The following is a 14,800-nucleotide window of genomic DNA, read 5'->3' as shown; positions in this document are numbered from 1 at the left end:
CTGGAGTCCGCAGGACCATGTATGCTGTTGCCAGGAGATTCTGGTGGCCGGCAATGGAAACCACCGTAAAAGAGTACGTCGCTGCCTGTCCCACTTGTGCCCGCAACAAGTCCTCGACTCAGTCCCGGATGGGCCTTCTTCAGCCACTACCAATCCCATCCAGACCATGGGCAGAAATCTCATTGGACTTTGTGACCGGACTGCCCCTATCCCATGGTAAAACCACAATTCTCACCGTTGTCGACAGGTTCTCCAAAATGGTTCACTTTATTCCACTATCCAAGCTCCCATCCGCCAAAGTTACAGCCGACATCATGATCCACCACATATTCCGATTTTATGGTTTTCCCTTGCACATCGTCTCCGACCGTGGACCACAGTTCGTCTCCCGATTCTGGACACAGTTCTGCAAAGCCCTAGGAGCCAAAGCCAATCTTACTTCTGGATACCACCCTGAGGCCAATGGACAGGCAGAACGACTGAACCAACAGCTTGAAACCGGTCTCCGATGCCTTGTCTCCCAGAACCCGACCGCCTGGAGCAAGTATCTGGTATGGGTCGAACTTGCGCACAACTCATTGCCCACATCTGCCACAGGTCACACCCCGTTTAAATGCGTCCACGGCTACGATCCACCATTTTTCGCTGAACTGGAGGAGGAGGCAACGGTCCCCTCGGTCCAGGCCATGATCCGTCGGTGCCACAAAGTCTGGTCGGCGGCCCGGACGGCGCTTCAACGCCAGGGAGACCGGGTGAAGAGGGCCGCCGACCGGAAAAGGAGACCGGCACCCGAATACCGCCCAGGCCAGCGGGTGTGGCTATCGGCCAAACACCTCCGGCTCAAGGTACCGTGTCCAAAGCTGGCCCCGCGGTTTGTGGGGCCTTTCCCAGTAACCAAGTCCATAGGACCTGCCGCCGTTCGACTCCGTCTGCCACGATCCCTCAGAGTTCATCCTACATTCCACGTCAGCCAAGTCAAGCCTGTTCAAGAAAGCCCGCTGGTGCCCTCCGTGCCCGACCCACCCCCCCCGGAGATGATTGAAGGCGGCCCCGTTTACAAGGTCAGAAAACTTTTGGATGTTCGTAATCGGGGCCGCGGAAGACAATACCTAGTAGACTGGGAGGGATACGGCCCGGAGGAGAGACAATGGGTCCCCTCCCGGTTCATTGTTGACCCCTCGTTAATGGAGGATTTTTACGCAGAGCACCCTGACATTCCTGGGCCGTCAAGAGCCGGCCGTTGAGGGGGGGGTACTGTCACGCTGCCACCAGGCGTGGCGGTTCATGCTTTTATTTTTGTGTTTCTGTTTCCTGTTTTACGTTGAAATCCCAACTCTCCTCTCACCCCAGGTCACTTGCCCTTCCTGCCGCTCCATAATTACCGGTCCCCGCCCTTGATTATCACCACCTGCCACCAATCACCTACTGCAATAAAAGCCACCTGCATTCTTCCCTCAGTGCCGAAGTGTCACCGTCAGTGCATGGAAGCGTCCCACAGTCCTTATGTCCTTGTTCATGTTGCCTAGCGTTGTTGCCTTGTTTTTGTGCTTTTTTCTCCCTTTTGGAGCGCCTTTAGTTACCCCTTTTGCCTTGTGCCCTTTTTCCTCCCTAGCGGAGCGCTTTCTGTTGTCCCCAGTACCTTTTGCCTGTTTTTTCCTCCCTAGTGGGGCGCTTTTTGTTCTCCACTTTTTCCCCTCCCTGTTCTCCTCTCAGTTTGAGAGGAGACCTTTGTTGGCCGGAAATAAACCTGCTGCCTTGGTGGCCTACCTTACGCCTGCGTCTGAGTCCTACTTGTCCTCGCCTTGTCAATGTTCGTCCTCCTCAGCCTTTTCAGTTACCTTCACGTCCAACAGGACCCTCAGCACGGCCAATACCTTTCGAGGTACCACGTTCCCACGGAGCCGCGCATCACATGCAGCCCTCATTTCCGGAGCCGGTGTACAGAGGACCACAACCGACCATTCCCAAGTTCAGTCTCCCAGATCCAAGTGAGTTTGCCAGGCTACGTATAGCATTAGAGAACCTCCTCCCCTCCAATGCTACAGAACTTTTCAAATATCAGATACTCGTAGATCATCTTAAACAAGAGGAGGCTAATAGCTGATGCCTACCTAAACTCGCCAACCCCCTACACCGACACCATGATGGCACTTAATGACAAATATGGTCAACCCCATCAGCTTGCCCTAAAGAAGATAGCCAGCGTCTTGGATGGCCCGGAGGTCAGACGGGGTGATCCAGCAGCGTTCCAGAGATTTGCCCTCCAAGTCCAGTCCCTGGTGGGTCTCCTACAAACCTTGGGCCATGAAGGAGAGGTTGAGCTAAGTTGTGGATCGCACGTAGCTCGCCTACTAGGGAAGCTACCTACCGAACAGCGGGCTGATTTCCGCCGTTATCAGCTCACTAGACCTGGAGCTACACACACCTTGCGGGACCTGTCAGAGTGGCTTCGCCATGAATCATGGTGTCAGGGCCTTGATAATCCAGTCAGTGGCCAGAGCTCCAAGGAGAAGCAGAGTACAAAAGGGGGCAGTCGTTCCGCTGCCAGACAGACAGTAGTGCTGAATAGCAGTAAAGAGAGCCCTGACAAGAAGGAGAAGACTAAAGCTTACTGCCCCTATTGTGAAAGTACAGAACACTACCTCAGCCAGTGCAGTAGTGTGTCCAAGCTCACTAAAGACGAGTTGAAGGAGTGGATAAAGGTAAACAAGCGTTGCTGGCGCTGTGCTCGTCAACACTTAGCTGCCCAGTGTAACCTCAAGAAACCCTGTAACCGTTGTCAGGGGAAGCACCTCCTTGTTCTCCATGAAATTAACCAAAGAACCGACACAGTCAAAGTAGACTTACCTCCAAAGGCAGAAAGTTGTTTGACTACCTGTGCCTCCGAGTCACTCTACGTCGACCGACCTAGTGTCGGGAACCGGGCCATGTTGAAGGTAGTGCGTGTGCATGTGCACTATGGAAATCAGACTCTAGACACCTTTGCAATCTTGGATGATGGATCCGAGAGAACTATGTTGTTGGCCAGAGCTACTGAGTCCCTAGCCATGAAAGGCACCCCAGAAGACCTCACCTTGCGCACAGTCCGCCAGGATATCCAGGTACTGTATGGCCATACCGTGTCATTCCGAGTCTCCTCTCCTGACAACCCGAAGGTCAAGTTTAAGATCACTGATGCATTTACAGCCAGCAGGCTCAGTCTAGCCCAGCATAGCTATCCAGTTACTCACCTACAGAAGAAGTTCAAGCACCTCCGGGGTATTCCTGTCCCTAACCTGCGAGAAGTGCAGCCTTTGCTTCTCATAGGCTCTGACCAGCCTCACCTCTTAACACCCATCGAGCCTGTCAGACTCGGACCTCCTGGTAGCCCAGCAGCTGTTCACACCAGGCTGGGGTGGACCCTGCCGGGCCCTAGTCAGCCCATGGGGCGGCCAGCCCACACAGCCCAATGCTTGCTTACCTCAGTCTTACACCCCATGGATGAGCTCTACAGAGAGGCTCTGGCAAGTGGACACGGTCCCCTACAAGCCCGAGAGGGAGGTGACACGCTCCAAGCAAGACCAACAGGCCATAGCCCTTCTAGAAACAAAGACAATACGTATGGAGGTGGATGGCATCCTTAGATATGCTACCCCTTTACTACGTCATGCAGGCATGCCACCATTGCAGGCGCCAAAAGAGTCAGTCATGGCCCTGCTACGCAGCACTGAGAGACGCCTTCATAAGGACTCGGAGCAGGGAGAAGCCTACCAAACAGAGATGTTGAAACTCATTGAGTCAGGTGCAGTGCAGGAAGTCAGAAAGACAGTCTCTTCTGAGGACTGTTGGTTCCCCATCACCTTGTTACCCATAATGGGAAGAACCGCCTTGTTTTCAACTGCTCCCATCAGTACTTGGGCCAGTCCCTTAATCAGTACCTTTTACCAGGCCCAACCCTAGGTGCCCCTCTGCTTGCGGTCTTGTTAAGGTTCCGGGAAGGTCCCGTCGCTGTTAGTGGCGACATCAAAGGGATGTTCCACCAGGTCCGCCTCCTCCCTGAGGATCGTCCCCTGCTGCGGTTCTTATGGAGAGACTTGAAGGTAGACCAACCCCCCAAGATATTCGAGTGGCAAGTCCTCCCCTTTGGGACCACGTGCAGCCCCTGCTGTGCTACTTATGCCCTGCAGAGCCACGTCAAGGACCCCATAAAGTCCAATGATACCCTCCGATTCTCCGTGGAGCATTGCTTCTACGTTGACAACTATCTACAAAGTGTTGCCACTCCTAGTGAAGCCAAGAATCTGGTGGATCAACTCAGGAATCTACTTGCATCTGGCGGCTTTGAATTACTACAGTGGGCTTGCAATGATCCAAGTGTTCTAATCCACCTACCTCCAGAACTCAGATCCAAAAGTTTGGAGCTGTGGTTAGCCCAGGATAAGTCAAACCCGTTTGAGTCGACCCTTGGTCTCAGCTGGAACTGGCAGTCAGACACCTTAGGCTACAAACAGAGGTTAGTCCCTTTTGAAGTACCAACGCGGAGAAATATATATAGGGTCTTAGCATCACAGTACGACCCGCTAGGCTACCTGCTGCCCTTTTCCACCCGTGCCAAGCTCATCCTGAGACAGCTGTGGGACAAGCAGCGAGGTTGGGACGATCCCAACCTCCCCCCTGACCTGGTGAGAGCATGGTCCAGCTGGGAGTCAGAACTTCAGCATCTGCCATCTATTACCATGCCGCGTCCATATGTGCCCTCAGATAGTCCCCTTGAAGGTGTCACTCGCCAATTACTCATCTTTGCTGATGCCTCAGAAAAGGCCTACGGGGCTGTAGCCTTCATCGGAACAGAAGACAAACATGGTAGGACACATCTATCGTTTGTTCTGGCTCGCTCACGCATAGCTCCCAAACGCTTGCATTCTGTACCTCGCCTTGAGCTTTGTGCAGCTCTAGTGGCAGCTCAGTTAGCTTCCACCCTGAAGAAGGAGCTCACTCTCACAGTGCATCGCATAGTACTGTGGTATGACTCGACAACCGTACTCACCTGGCTGCACTCACAGTCCTGTCGATATAAGGTGTTTGTAGGCTCAAGAGTATCTGAAATCCAGGAGCTAACCGAAGGCTGTGACTGGTGCTATGTGGACTCAGCCAATAACCCGGCCGATGACCTGACAAGAGGGAAGACGTTAGCATCACTTTTGGAGCCCAACCGATGGTCACAAGGGCCCCCCTTCCTCTTACAGTGCCCAAGTACCTGGCCAGAAATGCCACACTCAGCCCCACCTGAGGACACAGCTGAAATGAGGAAGTTAACCTTCTACAGTCTACAGGTTGCGACATGCAACACTTGGCAGGAGCTCATGGACGCCACTGCAAGGGAGCTTCATGGCCAAGCCCCATCCAACTACTCACCCACCGCCGAGGAGTACCGAGAAGCTGAGGTGCTCATTCTACACCAAGCCCAGAAGCAATCCTTCCCTGACGATTATGCTCAGCTGTCATCCCGTAAGCCCGTTTCAGCTTCAAGCCGACTTCTTAAACTTGCGCCACTCATTGACACCTCTACGAACCTCATCAGAGTGGGTGGGCGGTTGCGCCGTCTTGAAGGTCAGGATGAGTCCAACCCACATCCTATCGTCCTTGATGCTTCACACCCGGTGAGTCTCCTGCTTATAAAGAAATATGATCAAGACCTTAAGCACCCCGGGCCGGAGAGAGTCTTTGCGGAGCTGCGCAGGACATATTGGATCATTCATGGCCGGGAGGCTGTTCGCCGGCATCAGCGTTCCTGTGCAGATTGTCAGCGCTGGAGAGCACAGCCTTCCGTACCCAAAATGGCCGACCTCCCAACAGCACGCCTCCAATTGTACAAACCTGCTTTCCATTCCAACTTTTACTAGCATGGACTGTTTCGGGCCCATGCTAGTAAAAGTCGGCCGACGCCATGAAAAGTGCTGGGGCCTCATTTTCAAGTGTTTGACCACTAGAGCCGTACATCTGGACCTCCTCCGAAGTATAGACAGTGACGCTTTCCTGATGGCCTTGAGGCGATTCATCGCCAGGAGAGGAACACCTACTGAACTGTGGTCAGACCACGAGACCAACTTCAAAGGAGGAGAGCGAGAACTCCAGGAAGCCTTTGCTAGTATGGGTCCAGCTCTACAGAGTCAACTTGCGCAGCAGAAAATTCAATTCAACTACAACCCTCCAGCAGCCCCACACTTTGGTGGAGTGTGGGAGAGAGAGGTACGGGCAGTCAAATACGCCCTCCGCACCTGTTTAGGAACAGAGCCCATCCACGAGGATGTCCTCACCCCTGTGCTATTGGAGGTGGAGGCCATTCTCAATTCAAAACCTTTGGGTTATGTGTCTGCTGACATGGCAGACATTGACCCGGTGACCCCAAGTAGCCTTCTATTGGGGCGGCCTGATGGATCACTTCCCCAAATCGTTTATCCGAAAAGTGAGAGCCTGAGCCGCAGGTGCTGGCGGCACACCCAAGTCCTTGCCGACCAGTTTTGGTCGAGATTCATCGAGAGTACCTCCCTGGGCTGCAAACTAGGGCGAAATGGCACACCTCCTCCCCTGACATCCTGGAGAAGTCAGTGGTCATGATAGTTGACCCACAGTTACCTCGTGCCATGTGGCCAATCGGGCATGTGATTAAGATTCATCGCAGTGAAGATGGTTACATCAGATCAGCCGACGTGGACATCAAAGGACATGTATACACACGACCTGTAGCCCGGTTGGTGATGTTACCAGCCCTCCCATCGGGAGCGGCTCCATCTGGAGCAACTCAAGACTCTCAAAGAGCCTGATGAGCCTTTTATTTGGAGCAAATGTGCACCTGCACATTTGGGGGCGGCTGTATAAAAGGCTCCTAGAAATAGTGTATTATTGTTAAGAGAGTTTATTTACATGAATCAGAACTTTGTTTTGTATTGTTGTGCCTTCCCATGGCATGTGACTACGCGATTACGTATGACGATGTGTCGGGCGTGCATGCGCAGTTCAGTCCAGTAGAGAGCTACAGCGGTGCTGTAGCAGTCGGATTGATCACGTTGTACGTAGTTTCGTTTGACAGAGTTCATGACCACAAAACTCTGTTTCATCTGTTTCACCGGTTTCATCTACATCCATTTCACCTGTTGCTTCAACCCGCTTGTCTCGACCTCATTGTCTCCACCTGTACCCTCATCTCCTGAATAACCAGTAAAGAATCAACAAACCACCATAACGCATTCTCCTGTATTCTGATCGATACACCATCCTGTGTAGTGTACACCTTCCATGAGCCAGCATAATAGCCTCCCCAATATACACCATGAAAGTAGTGATTAGTGTACTGTTTCAACCAAAAACGACATATTTTAAGATTATGCTTCCACTTTGCCTTGCAACAAACTCCTTTTTTGTTGTAGCTAGCAGCTCCAAACGGCTGGTTTCAATGAGTCACAGTAATGTAGTGTCCTACTTGGGACGTTTTTTGTGACACTTGACATATTTCCCACTTTATAACGAAAACGCTCGCTGAAAATCAAGCTCTCTACATTCATTTGTTATGGGATGTTTGCCCTCCATGAGGCGCAGCGGAAGCTAAGCAGTGACGTCAGCTGGAAAGGTCTATTGGATTAGGCATTGTGTACAAAGAATAAAAGTGCAAATATCTCTGTCATTTTATTTGCTCAATTTTCTTTTATTGTGTGTGCGTGTAGCTGTAGCATGTGTGTGCGTGTCTCTTGGGCATAACGAACAACACTTGCGATACCTCCATCCATCCATCCATCCATCCATCCATCCATCCATCTTAAAACAAGCACTATTTGCATGGCTTGTCAACGAGCGAGTTTCTTTCTGACCCACTTCCAGGTTTAAACCACTCAAGTCACGTGGCCTTGCAACCTAAAAATAGCAATTGTGCGGTTCCCCATTATTGTGAATTATTTTGTTTAGCAGGTAAGGCAAGTGAGAACAGTTTCTCATGTGCAATTCTAACCTGGAGGGCAATTTAGGGATCAATTTTTTCCCTCAAGGACAATTTCACAGCGTACACTTAGAGCTGGAATTTAAACTGTTGACCCTTCGGTCACTGGAGTGGATGATCCAAACAAATCCAGTGTCACGACGAGGAAAGGTAGGACTCAGACGCAGGAGTAAGGTAGGCCACCAAGGCAACAGGTTTATTGCCGGTCAGCAGCTGTCTCCTCTCACACTGAGAGGAGAAAGGGGAATCAAAAAGTGGAGAACTCAAAACGCTCCACTGGGGAGGAAAAAACAGGCAAAAGGTATAGGGGACAACAAAAGGCGCTCCCCTAGGGAGGAAAAAGGCTCAAGGCAAAAGGGGTAACTAAAGGCGCTCCGTTGGGGAGGACAAGGCACAAAAACAAGGCAAGACAAGACAACAAGGCACCGGGAACAAGGACTCGAGGACTGTGGGACGCTTCCATGCACTGACTGTGTGTGACACTTCGGCAACGGAGGGGAGAATGCAGGTGGCTTTTATTGTGGCTTGATTGGTGGCAGGTGGTGGTAATCATGGGCGGGGACCGGTAATTAGCAAGCTGCAGGAAGAGCAAGTGACCTGGGGTGAGAGGAGAGTTAGAACTTTCAAAATAAAACAGGAAACATGACTATAAAAATAAAAGCATGGGCCGTCACGCCGGTGGCGGCGTGACATCCAGCCGCCCTGGCTGTGAAATCATTAGCATGGACAGTGTCTTCACATATATGTATATCATTAATATTAACATATAATAACAAATAATAATAATAATCCATTCATCCATTTTCTTGACCGCTTATTCCTCACAAGGGTTGCTGGTGCCTATCTCAGCTGTCTCTGGGCAGTAGGCGGGGGACATCCTGGACTGGTTGCCAGCCAATCACAGGGCACACAGAGACGAACGACCATCCATACGCACAAGCACACCTAGGGACAATTTGGAGCACCCAATTAACCTGCCATGCATGTCTTTGGAATGTGGGAGGAGACCGGAGCACCCGGAGAAGACCCACGCGGGCACGGGGAGAAGATCCAAACTCAATCCAGGAATGCCGGAGCCTGGACTCGAACCGGAGTCCTCAGAACTGGGAGGCGGACGTGCTAACCAGTCAACCACCGTGCCAACCTAATAATAATAATAATAATAATAATAATAATAATAATAATAATAATAATAATAATAATAACAATATTAATAATAATAATAATTATATATATATATATATATATATATATATATATATATATATATATATATATATATATATATATATATATATATATATATATATATGTATGTAGCGAGTAGTGACGGGAGTCGGAGGCAGATTGTTGAGACCGGCGATTTATTGACATCAGCTTCTCAGCGTTTAACAGCAACAACAACTCACTCTGCGCGAGGCTCACAGACCTACCAACATCTCGTCCTTTTATCCTTTCATCCTAACAAACTCCCCCTTCGTCCCAATGTTCCGTGGGTGAATTATGTTCCAATCACTACACAAGCCCCCCCAGAATTCACCCACAATCAAACTCCGGATGACGGGGCGGCAAAACTGCCCGACCCCTGCAGGTACAGGACCCAGGGAGCGAGGGCGGGAGGGACACAGCAGAAACACCAGAACAGTCCCGCGCACCAACTGGCGGGGATGCAGGAACAACTGGAAGGGACCCCACACGGTCCACAAGGCGCAGCCCAGGGGGGCGTCCGCGTCGGGGGGCTCGGGGCACGTCCAAGGGTCCGGCCAGGTCAACATGAGCCCGTTTAACTTGCAACCCGGTGTCGGAGCCCCGAAGCGACTGGGTGTCACGGTCGGAAGCCTGGTCGGCCGCCATCCGGAAAAAGTCGAGGCCCAGCTGTACCGTGTTGACGGCTGCCCTGGACAGACAATCTGCGATGTCGTTGTCCTTGCCAGCAATATGTCGGATGTCCGTGGTGTATTCAGATATGAACGAAAGCTGGCGCTGTTGCCACGCGGACCACGGCTCGGACAACTTCGACATGGAGAAGGTGAGGGGCTTGTGATCGACGAAGACCGTGAACTCACGGCCCTCCAGGATGAAGCGGAAGTGGCGGAATGCCAGCCAGACAGCAAGGAGCTCCCTGTCGAACGTGCTGTACTTGCGCTCCCGAGGGAATAACCGCGGCTGAAAAAGGCGAGCGGCTGCCACGCACCCTCGACGCGCTGCTCCAAAACGGCCCCGACGGCAAAATCGGATGCGTCAGTAGTGAGGGTGACCGGGGCATCCGGGCGCGGGTGGGCCAACAAGGCCGCTCGGGACAGCGCAGCTTTCGTCTCTTCAAAAGCCTTGACTCTCACATCGGTCCAGTCGACTGCACGGTTAGGAGCCACACCGTTAAGTGCGTCGTAAAGCGGGTGCATCACATAGGCAGCGTGGCGGATGAACCTGTGGTAAAAAGTCACCATCCCGAGGAACTCCCGGAGACCCTGGGCCGTCCGGGGTCGAGGAAAAGCGGCAACAGCTTCCACTTTTGCCGGAGCGGGGTGGCGCCGTCCTCGTTGATGAGGTGGCCGAGGAATTGGATGGAGGGCACACCAAAGACACATTTAGCTTGGTTAATAATCAGTCCAGCCTGGCTGAGCTTGGAGAAAAGCTGCCGTAGGTGTGAAAGGTGTTCTCCGATGGAGGAGCTGGCCACTAGGATGTCATCCAAGTAGACGAAGACGAACGGCATGTCCCGGAGAACAGAATCCATGAGACGCTGAAAAGACTGGGCCGCGTTTTTAAGGCCGAATGGCATCCTGAGAAACTCGAACAGTCCGAAAGGTGTTATTACAGCAGTCTTAGGCACATCGGCGGGGTGTACCGGAACTTGGTGATAGCCCCGTACCAAGTCCACCTTGGAAAACACCTTCGCACCTGCCAGGTGGGCAGAGAAGTCCTGTATGTGCGGGACCGGATAGCAATCGTGCGTCGTGGCATCATTGAGGTGGCGATAGTCTCCACACGGTCGCCAGCCGCCGTCCGACTTCGGAACCATGTGGAGAGGCGAGGCCCACGGGCTGTCCGAACGACTAATTATGCCAAGGCGTTCCATGTTGGCGAATTCGGACTTAGCTGTGGCCAATCTATCAGGGTTGAGGCGTCGGGCCTTAGCGTGAACCGGCGGGCCTACGGTCTCGATGTGGTGCTCGGCCCCATGGTTGGTAGAAGTGGCTGCAAATGTAGGCGAGGTCAGGCTGGGGAATTCTCCAAGAAGCCGGGTGAACACGTCGTCATCTGAGAGCGGGCTGGCGAGGCCCTCAAACGTCTCCACATCACACCCACAAGCAACAGTGGAAAACGTCAAAGCGTCCAACAGGCGGCCATTTTTGACATCCACCAGTAGACTGTGGGCCCACAAAAAAGTCCGCGCCAAGAAGGGGAAAAGAAATGTCCGCAGTGACAAAATCCCAAGTGAACCGGCGCTCACCAAAACATACATCCACTGTCTTAGTGCCGTAGGTCCGGATCGGTGCATCGTTGGCCGCTGACAGGTGCGGGCCGTGAGTGCCCCCGGCAGCATCTTCAGCCGAGGCAGGCAACACGCTTCTGCGGGCGCCCGAGTCACAAAGGAATTTGAGTCTGAAGAGGGTGTCCATGACAAACAACAGCCGGCACTCTGCGCCCCCACTCACAGCTGCAACTGAGTGGAGGCATTGCCGTTTCCCGACGCAACAAAGGAGCAAGGGGCGCGGCACCTCTTCGCCTTGGTTTCAAAACGTGCGTGAAAATAGCATAAGCCAGGGGCTGATCGGCCATCCACGGCAGAGCGTGCCTTATGAGGTGCAGTTGCGGTCGCCGGGACTGGGAAGGCGCGTGCAGAGGCCAAGACCTCGTGGTTGTAACGCTGGGTGGCCAGGAAAAAACGGTCAGCTTCCTCCGCCAGAGCACGTGGCTCGGAGATGGTAGTGTTCGCTAGCGCTGTCTGGACATGAGGAGGCATGTGGCGCAGAAACAGTTCAATAAACAAAAAGTTCGGCTCCTCCGCGCCAAGCAGGTTCAGCATTTTTTCCATTAGTTCGGACGGCTTACTGTCCCCCAGGCCCTGGATGGCGAAAAGGCGTCGAGCCCGTTCCGGCCGTGACAGCTCGAAGGTCTTAATGAGGTACGCTTTGAGCCCCGCGTACATATCCCGTGCCAGGGGAGAGGTGATAAAACTCACGGCTCTGGCCGCCGTGGAGCTCCCGAGCTTGGACACGACATGGTAGTAGCGCGTGGAATCGTCCGTAATTCCCCGGATGGCAAACTGAGCTTCAGCTTGTACAAACCACGTCGCCGCGGCCGACTCCCAAAACTCCGGTAACTTGAGATCAGCGGAGTTCGCCATGTCGCTCAATTAGATCAAATTCTCAGCCTCGGAAACGTCAACGAGGCGGATGTCGGGGTCACCAATGTAGCGAGTAGTGACGGGAGTCGGAGGCAGAGTGTTGAAGTCCGGAGCCAAAGACCGGCGATTTATTGACATCAGCTTCTCAGCGTTTAACAGCAACAACAACTCACTCTGCGCGAGGCTCACAGACCTACCAACATCTCGTCCTTTTATCCTTTCATCCTTTCATCCTAACAAACTCCCCCTTCGTCCCAACGTTCCGTGGGTGAATTATGTTCCAATCACTACACATATATATATATATATATATATATATATATATATATATATATATATATATATATATATATATATATATATATATATATATATATACAGTATATATATTAGGGGTGTGAATTGCCTAGTACCTGACGATTCGATTCGTATCACGATTCACAGGTCACGATTCGATTCGATACCGATTAATCCCGATACGAATTTATAAGTCGATTGTTGCGATTTTTTTCATTCAAATTTAGAAAATACTAATCAGTAAGCTTGTAGAGTGTAAGATTTATATGAAAATGTATTATTTATTTATCTGAAATTTCAGTCTTATAGAGGTTGTAATCTGTTTCATGTTTGAGCAGCATTAAAATCAAATATTAAGGCTTAATGTTCCGTTCATATAACATTCTTCCATGCTCAAGGTGTGAATCCTAAAAAAAAAAAAAAAAAAAAAAAAATCGATTCTGCCGATTATTGAATCGATTCGAGAATCGCGCGATGTAGTATCGCGATATATCGCCGAATCGATATATTTCGATTTTAACACCCCTAATATCTCTCTCTCTCTCTCTATATATATATATATATATATATGTATATAGGTCTTCTCCGGGTACTCCGGTCTCCTCCCACATTCCAAAGACATGCATGGCAGGTTAATTGGGCGCTCCGAATTGTCCCTAGGTGTGCGTGTGAGTGTGGATGGTTGTTCGTCTCTGTGTGCCCTGCGATTGGTTGGCAACCAGTCCAGGGTGTCCCCCGCCTACTGCCCAGAGCCAGCTGAGATAGGCGCCAGCAGCCCCCGCGACCCTTGTGAGGAATAAGCGGTCAAGAAAATGGATGGATGGATGGATGGATATATATATATATATATATATATATATAGTATTTTATAAAAATGTTGAATGTATCAAATTAGTAGCCTTTTGCATCAGTACCTGCAAGAAGTAGCTCTCGTCTTCCAAAAAGGTTTATAATGTATCTGTCATAGTATCCTGTGCATTTAAAATGCTGGGACTGTGCCAGGGTGGATGTATGATATAAGATGTGTGAAATCACTGGAAATATAATATCAATTCGACATTGACATGGTGTTCTTTAACATGCAGTTTATCGAAGCAGTTGACGGTACTGTCTTCTACTGATTTGTCACCGTTCTCTCGCTTGCACAAGTGTCACATGACACGTTTTAGCAAGGCTACGTGCAGCAGGATGTGTACAGCATGGGGAATACCAGAAGAGCAACATCTTTCCGCTCTTGTTGTCATATCAGTTTTTGATTTCTAGAAAAACAGAGGAACTTAGTCTGTCTGCAGTCTGTCTGTCTGCCCGAATGATATTTTGTGAAATACTGACTGTCTCAAAGATACTCGAGTCTTTCAAGTGTTGTCTCCCCACCATTTTCCCCTCTTAGGCTAACGAGTGATGGCAAAACAAAATAGACCGTCATTTCAAAATAACAAAACGAAAATTAGATGACAAGAAGAAACCACATCGGGGACTGGCTCATTTTTGTACTGAGTTGACTGAATGACTTACTGTAGCCATTACCTATCAGAACACAAATATTAAGCGATGGCGCTATCTTGTGGACATGTACTGCCCTCTGCCAGGACACTACATTTAAGCTTATTTAAGTGCTTAATATTTGGCTAAATGTGCAAATGAGTTGGCTCGAGGACACAACACCGGGACGCAATAAAGAGAGCTTTCTTCTCTGGAGGGGTCGATGGGGTAGATGCCACGGACTTCCGACTTCCGGGTTTCACACACTCACGCCGTTTCCGGCCACTGCTGCGACACACGGGCCACGTCCCAACACTCGCACCCCACCGATGGTCATGATCTGTGTTTTGTTACATTGTCCTTGTGTGCCTCCCTTGTCTCGTCAAGTATGATCATGCCCAGCTGTGTTTGCCTGCCCTTCCTTGTGTGTCCACCAATCAGCGCCCTCAGTCACCTGTGTTTTGCCCGTGTCTTGTTATGTCAATCAGTGTTTGTGTAGTGTGCATTTAGCCTCCTGTTTACTTGTCAGTACGTGTCAGGCCATTGTCTGATGAATGCCGGTCATGTCTTGTTGACCAGTGTTGGCCATGCTTGTCTTGCTAGCCACTTGCATAGTTTTGGTATGTTTTGATTATGGACTTTTGTTGTTTTCATGCTTGCCGCCTGTTCTCGGTTCTCCTTCCCATTTTGAATTAATTAAA

Source organism: Festucalex cinctus, chromosome 7, assembly GCF_051991245.1.
Source record: "Festucalex cinctus isolate MCC-2025b chromosome 7, RoL_Fcin_1.0, whole genome shotgun sequence".
Taxonomy (NCBI): Eukaryota; Metazoa; Chordata; class Actinopteri; order Syngnathiformes; family Syngnathidae; genus Festucalex; species Festucalex cinctus.
Note: the sequence above shows the minus strand (reverse complement) of the source record.